The sequence below is a fragment of the Cucurbita maxima genome, unplaced genomic scaffold (genome assembly GCF_002738345.1).
Source record: "Cucurbita maxima cultivar Rimu unplaced genomic scaffold, Cmax_1.0 Cma_Scf00005, whole genome shotgun sequence".
In the NCBI taxonomy this organism is placed as follows: Eukaryota; Viridiplantae; Streptophyta; class Magnoliopsida; order Cucurbitales; family Cucurbitaceae; genus Cucurbita; species Cucurbita maxima.
The window spans coordinates 1,845,061-1,852,529 of NW_019272021.1; the positions used below are offsets into that span (position 1 = coordinate 1,845,061).

The 7,469-nt window shown below is 34.2% G+C and overlaps 1 pseudogene; it reads left to right on the forward strand.

Annotated features, from left to right (window-relative positions):
- The first annotated feature begins 5,215 nt into the window (after positions 1 to 5,215).
- LOC111479976 lies at positions 5,216 to 6,252 on the forward strand (annotated as a pseudogene).
- Positions 6,253 to 7,469: the final 1,217 nt, after the last annotated feature.

The window sequence follows — 7,469 nt, forward strand, 5'->3', positions numbered from 1 at the left end:
TGGAAAGGGTTGGACCCAGGCAGGGGATTGCATTGAGATGTAAACTTTTATATCTCTTCCTTCGTTATATGGTTGTGGCGATGATTTGGTATATTCGATTTTACTTTGGATTTGTTACTTTCATATATCGGATTGCTTGTAGAACTGTGTTGTCGAGTTGGACTTGGGTTGGTTAGGCCTCGACATCATTTGTTATGACATTGGAGTATCGATATCATCAGTTGTGATTTTCTTGATAATGGTCTTGTTCTATATATTTGTATTTCTAGTTCCTGAATTTGTGGCTTGTCTCTGAAATGAGGTCTTTAGTATGTTTGGTAAGCAAGAACGTCAAGACCAAACTTGGAGCATTGATTACTGAAGAGATAAGCTAAGGTTGTCATATTCTGAGACCTGTGCATGTAGACGATCGAATTAGAATTTGAATATGAAAATGTATGGAGAAGACATTAACAAATGATTGAAGTACTCGATGGAAGTAAAAAATACAGCTTCTTGGGGCTTGGTTGTTTCTGGTCGAATGCTTGGGGCTTGGTTGTTTCTGGTCGATTGCTTGGGGCTTGGTTGCTTCTGGTCGATTGCTTGGGGCTTGGTTGCTTCTTTTCTTGGAGTACTAAGTAAATCATAATGTGTACCTCAATTTGTCTCCAAAATGGTGTTTCCATTAGTCCAAACGGATTATGGTCTTGCATGACTTGAGTATGCCCTTTGATGGACGAAACAAGCACTCATTTTCTTCTCAAGTGTAGAGGTGTGCTTTGACTTCTAGGACGATCTCTAACCCAAGAGAAATTGAGTGAACTCAAGATGGTCATGCAAAATCGAAACGTGAGAGGGACTCTTAGAATTACAATTTGACACCAAATATTTTTGGACGATGTTTTCATCCTATTGAACCAATGTGTCCAAAAGTTGTGAATTATCTTGAAATCGGAAAAAAAGTACCCAGAAAGAAATCAAGATAGGATGAATCCTATCACCTATCTAAAATTCAAACTCAAGGTCCAACCAAATCATTTCCTCGTGGAGCTCACATTTTGCCTGCACTAAAATACATGAAAGTTCCCGTGTGTTTACCCAATCTAGATTTTGAGTTCAACAATAAGTGAAAATGAGATGCTTAAACCTCTAACCTTTTGGTAGAAGATAAATGCTTTATGCCAATCAAACTATACTCATTTTTTTATAAAACTTCATATTATCAATTTGAGACGTTATAAAATAACGTAGTTACCAAAATATATTTCATACGCCAAAAATTTTAGAGCATGCATACCTTTTCAAATTCTTATTTTTTATTTTTCACAAATTCACAAAAAATGAATCAAATTTGATACATGAATCTAATAAGTGTTTGTATGGTGGATTCGTAAAGTTCCATTTTTCTTATATTAGATGCTTGATATATTAAACATTTTCGAACCTAATAAATTTATTAAACATAAAATTGAAAGTTTAATACAAAAAAAAAAAAAAAAGAAAGAAATTTTATGTCTAAGAGATTCTTAATTTAAAAAAATATCGAATATACATTTATCGATACAAAATTAAAAGTTCAGAAATAAACACAAGTTGCATGTCCAAAACTTATTAAAATTTAGAGCTCTATTAAACACAAAATTTAAAATTTATGAATCTATCAAACAAATTGAAAATTTAGAACGTGTTCGACATTTTCTAAAGTTTATGAATCTATTTAATAAAAAATTAAAAATTGAACTACTAAAGTTGTAATCCATCTCGAGTTTTTAATATTATTTTTTTCCTGATGAAATGATCAAAATAATGTAATTTAGAAAATGTAACACCTGTAGTTAAAAAAATGGTAAAAAATTGGAAAAAGCCGTTAAATTCAATTCAAGGGGCAAAATGGTAATTTTATCCACTTATTTAGGAGTATGGATAAGCCTCTAAATCAAAGTTCTAACGAGGAGGAAGAAAAAAGAGAAATAAAAGGAAAAGGAAAAGAAAGTTACGGTTTGAAGAAGTGCTTGGGAGTGAAAAATTAGATTGGCTCGAAAAGACGTTTGGAATCGGTCAAGAAATGGTAAGGTTGAGGTTGAGGTAAGACGTTTGGAAAAGAAAGTTACGGTTTGAAGAAGATGCGTGTCTGATGTGCATAGGGTCACATGTCAAGCGACGAGAGGAGCCTAAATGGAGTGACTCGTCATTTGACCCTGTCCGACTAGCTACTGCGGATTCGACTTGTTTCATGCGTACGCCAATAGAATTATTTCACATGTCAAACAAGGAGCGGCCTTACTCCTCTTCCTAGGCGCGTTGGTATGTGCGTGTGAGTGTGCACGAGGGAGCACGCTTGTAAGTGTACAAGTATACCTTTTTACCTTGTTTGACCTTTGTTTATGAGGTTTTCACTCAGATTTTGATACTAACCCTATTTTGACTTGAATTAGGATCTAGAGAAATTTCAAAAATTTTGGAGAAAAGCTAACTGAGTAAGACATGCGTCATCCAAGTAAGTAACTAAATAGACTTTAGACAAGTAATACTTGTAGGGATCGGTAGGACATGCTAGCAAGCAAACATTCCTTACTTTAGGTGGTTAAAATTTACATGTTAAAGAATTTGTAAGGATGTATTTATATGAGTATATACAATATGTATGTTATGGAAAAATTATCGTTATGCCCCTAGGTTAAGACTTTCGAGAAGTATGTTGTTCTATTGTGATATGTGTTCGAGATGATTGATAGATGATATCTCCCTATTGAACTTGCTTGGTTGTATGTTTGCATAATATAGTATGTTTAGCTCCATGTCGTTGATTGTGGGTTTTCCATGTAGATTGAATTTATTTGCACAGAGTTAGAACTAGGGCACTCGAGTTAGGTGAGCTAGACGACTGACATACGTTAGGACGCTTTCAATAGACTAAGCACCTTAAGACCGCGAGCAATGGTTAGAGACCCTAGTGCTCCTAGACTTGGAAACATTCAAGAAGTTAGAACATAGTACCTTAGAGCCAGAAGTCCGCGTTAAGCCATCTAGTTGCTTTAGGAATCTCCTCCTCAACCTCTAGGTATCACTTGTGGTAACATTAAGACTATGTGTACCACACTTTAGAGGATCGATATGAATATCTCCTTAACAAGCATGTACTAGAGAACCAAGTTAAGATTAAGGCACTATAACTAGAGTAGTCTACATGTTGACCTAGGTTAATACATTTTTCAGTAGACAAGCAACCTAGGATTGAAAGTGACTATCAAAGGTATCGACATATGTGCACTCAGTGAGTAGGTTAGCTCGAGGAGTTTGTCCTAGATGTCCGGGAGACAAGAGACAAACTTTAAACTGTCTAGACTGTTAAGATCGCATAACACACACACTCGATTTAGATGAATACAAAGAACAGGAGTGAGAAAATGCAAGGATGTTTGATTTACTTCTTCCCTTTGGTCAACATTGAAAGCACTACCAGATGAATACCCAATTTCTTGTTTGTGAATGCTTTTGTTGAAAATTATATATCAAATTTTAGTTTCTTAGATCTCTGGGAACTACTAATCGCAACAATAACAATATCCCAAGACTCAGATAAAAATGACATTAAAATCAATACTTTAATTTCATCTTCAAAATTAATTTTCACTTGAACTCAGTTAACTTATAATCCTATTGAATTCATTTGTATGATCTGCAACAGATCCACCTTCAGACATTTGTAGATTGAACAATCTCTGCATCAAATACACCTTATTCATAGCCAACGATTTTTCGTACATATTCGACAATGTCTTCAATAGGTATGACGTTGTTTTATCTTTAATGATGTTGAATGCCATATTTCTTGACAACGTCAACCAGATTAACCCTAAGGCTTGTCCATTCTTGAGCTTCCACTGTTCCGTGGTTATAGTATTCGGTTTTACCCTAGATAGAGGTTCATGAAAATCTTTCTAGTACAGATAATTTTCAATTTGCATCTTCTAGAAATCGAAATCAGATCCATCAAGCTTCTCAATTTCAATTTTTGAGCTTTCCATCTTCACAGATCGTGTTGAATCTAGCCTAGCTTTGATACCAAGTGTTAAGATCGTACAACAACACACACTCGATCTAAATGAAGACAAAAAACAAAAGAGAGAAAATGTAAAGAGAAATATTAACTAGAAGATACAGTAAAAACATACAGATAATGTAGAAAATGTATTTTCAAAACAGGGTGTACATATATGATTCAATTTAGTATACATAACTTTACCAGCCATCTACGATATATAACCATCTACCAAACTTTATAGATAATATGACCATTTACTTCATGTGTCATTTATCATATATAGTTTTAATATGTATACATTTGGTAAACTATAAATAAGCAGCAGACTCCATAACCTAACATAGATGACCCTAAGAATCTAGTAGACCTCCACGACATCCAAAAATGACAAAGGTAGTCTCCAGGCCGTTAACAGTTACTTATTCGAAATTCCTAGAGCTTAGAGTAAAGCCTGTGGATACCTATTGGATTAAAAACGTGAAAAGAATTTACAAGTAAGTTGATTACTTAGTATTTTTATACTGGTCACCATTTTTTTCTTCAGGAGTTTGCAGGATGTGGTTGAGGTGGAGAAGTGTTTGAGAGCTGTGTGGTCACATAAGGGGTCATTACGAACCATAAGTCCGTCTTTGTATTTTATTTTGTAATTATCTCTTTTGTAATAAATTTGAACCAACACCGACTTGAACTTGAAATGAGATTAATTTTCTATTTAATTGTTTGTTATTTGTTGTTTTTATTTCAATTTAAATTTGGCTTTTGTCTTTTATTTAATTTTACTTTTATTTATATATGTTTTAGTCGTTGTATTTTTAGCCTCGGTCCAAATTTTGAAACCTCGAAAATTAGATTGGGACCGAAAACAACATATATTTTTAAAAGTACTTAATCCCTCGTTTGCTTGCTCACCCCAATTTCTTTTGGATGAACTTATAATAAGGGTTTGTAAAATCACCCAAGTTTGTTGCAAATTACTTGTTGCCCACTCAAACTTAGGATGAATTGGATTATGAATATGTCACTGCCTCCGTAAGGCGACATATCCTTATAATTTGTTAGTCAATGTTCTTCTTCTTGAATTGGTCACCACTATTTCATATATAGTAATTTAGTGGTCAATGTCGTGGAAAGTTTCATCCTATAATCCACTTAAAAATTCCAACAAAATGTCTGAAAAACACAAATCTCATCTCTAAATGTTGGACTTGTAAATTGTTCGTGGAGAAACTGATCATTTGGAGGTGGATTAAACGAGAAACAAATGGAGTGTTCCAAGTTAGAGGCCGGAGGCAATGATGAAATTAGGATAACGATGCCGCCTATTGAAAAGAATACAAGAACGTCAAAGATTGGCTTCATTCAAACGTTGAAGACGCCAATTCAAGAAGACCCAGAAATGGTTCGAAATGTTTTAATCTTTTGCTTCAATGATACTCAGAATCCATTGAACATGGCGGATTTTGAAGCTCCAAATGTCAGGAAAAGAAGTAAAAAATGGAGCATTCAACGAACTAGAAACATGAAAAGAAGAAAAAGAGTATCCAACCAGAAGGGGGGACGGTGGGAGATTTGGAAGAATAGTCTAAAATACAAAGGGGATTGACTCCAAGAAGTGCAAGGCACGTTGATGTTGGTAGCGACGGTGATAGCAACCTTGACATTTTAAGATGCTATCGACCCTCCTGGCAGGATTTGGCAACAAGATGTGTGGACTAATTGCAGCTGGAAACAAGGAACAGAGGTGCATGCCCAAGTTGGGACTGCAATAATGGCATGCAAATCTTTGTATGTCTACATACGTTACTTCATGGCAAATTCGATATCGTTCCTTGCATCAGTGAGTGTGATACTATTAATAGTGAGTGGGTTTCCTTTGAAAAACAGGGTTTTTGGTGGGTTGTTGACATTAGCCATGTATGTTGCCGTTGCATGCTTAGCGTTTGCATACGTTTGTGGATCGGCTATGGTTAATGGGAATCAAACATCCCAAAGTTACTTGTGGGTTTTGCTTCGCGTTTGGTATGGAATTGTTGGGCTTGTTACTCTTTGTTGCGTTATAATTCCTTTTCTCATTTGGGCGGTGAAGACATTTGTTCATATATTCACGGACTCCTCAAAGGTTTCACATGTTTCAATGGCACCATGTGTGAGTCAATAACTTCGACTTGTTTAAAGTTGAATATTAAGTATTATGTTTGAATCCTGAGATGTGACGGTCTTGTATTGAGAAGTTATGAACATTTACCGAAAAAGTAATTAATCTTATACTATTTCTAAGAGTAGAATTGTAAGTGGTTTTGTAGTTTTAAGTAACCATTAGTTTTTTTTTTTTTTTTTTTTTTTTTTTTTTTTTTTTTTTTTTTTTTTTTTTTTTGAGTTAAAATCGATCGACTACAATATATAAATTAACTTGTACACCACACCTAAATGGTGTGAAAGTTCTCTATTTATAATCAAATAAATTGCAAGGATATGAAAAGATTAATAAATGGAAAGATAGGTGTGTAATGGAAGACAATATTTGTCTATAATAAAAGATCAAATATGATATATATGGTAAACTATAGTTTAGTACTAAATATCCTTACATCCTTTGCAAGCTAGGCGTCGGATTTGAACAAACGTGAGACTTGGATCTAAAAAACTCAAAGAAAGGCCGAAAAACATTTTTCGTGAAGATGTCAACAACCTGGTTCGGAGGAGGCGTAGAGATAGAGGTGTACATTCAACCCGACAACCCGGACCAACCCAACCCGAACTACAAGGGTTGGGTTGGATTAGCATTTTGAGTAGGGTTGGGTTCATTTTTTTGAACCCGAATTGAATCGGTTCTGTTTCAGGTTCGTGGGTAAAACCCTAGCCGAAGAGCTCATGGTCAAAGTGGACAATATCATACCAAATCAAAGGCATGAGAGCTCATGGTCAAAGTGGACAATATCATACCAAATCAAAGCCATGAGAGCTCATGGTCGAAGTGAACAATATCATAAATTTAGGCAGATTTAGTGGAGTTTTAGTGGAGAGAGTACCCAATCCAATGAATATAGCTTAACTAAATATGGTTGTATACTAGTAGGGCTTTGATGTAAATATGGACAAATACTCATATGCAGTAAATGTAGACGAGAATTGTAGAACTACGGTAAACTAACAAATGATAGTTATCCTGAGGTAAATTTTTTTAAAAAAGTTTAATCTTTTATGACATTATAACAAATATATATTTTAATTTACGTACCTAATTCCTAAATATATTATGAGATACTGTTAGCAGGCATTGTATTTATTAAACACGAAAAAATATTAATTTATATTGAAGAATAAAACTTTTGTTAAATACTTAATAAAATTTAACCCAAATCTAAATGAATTATTTAAATTAATTACAAATGTGAACCTATTAATTCTAAGAATAATTAAAATTATATGCCAACTCTAAAGTTGA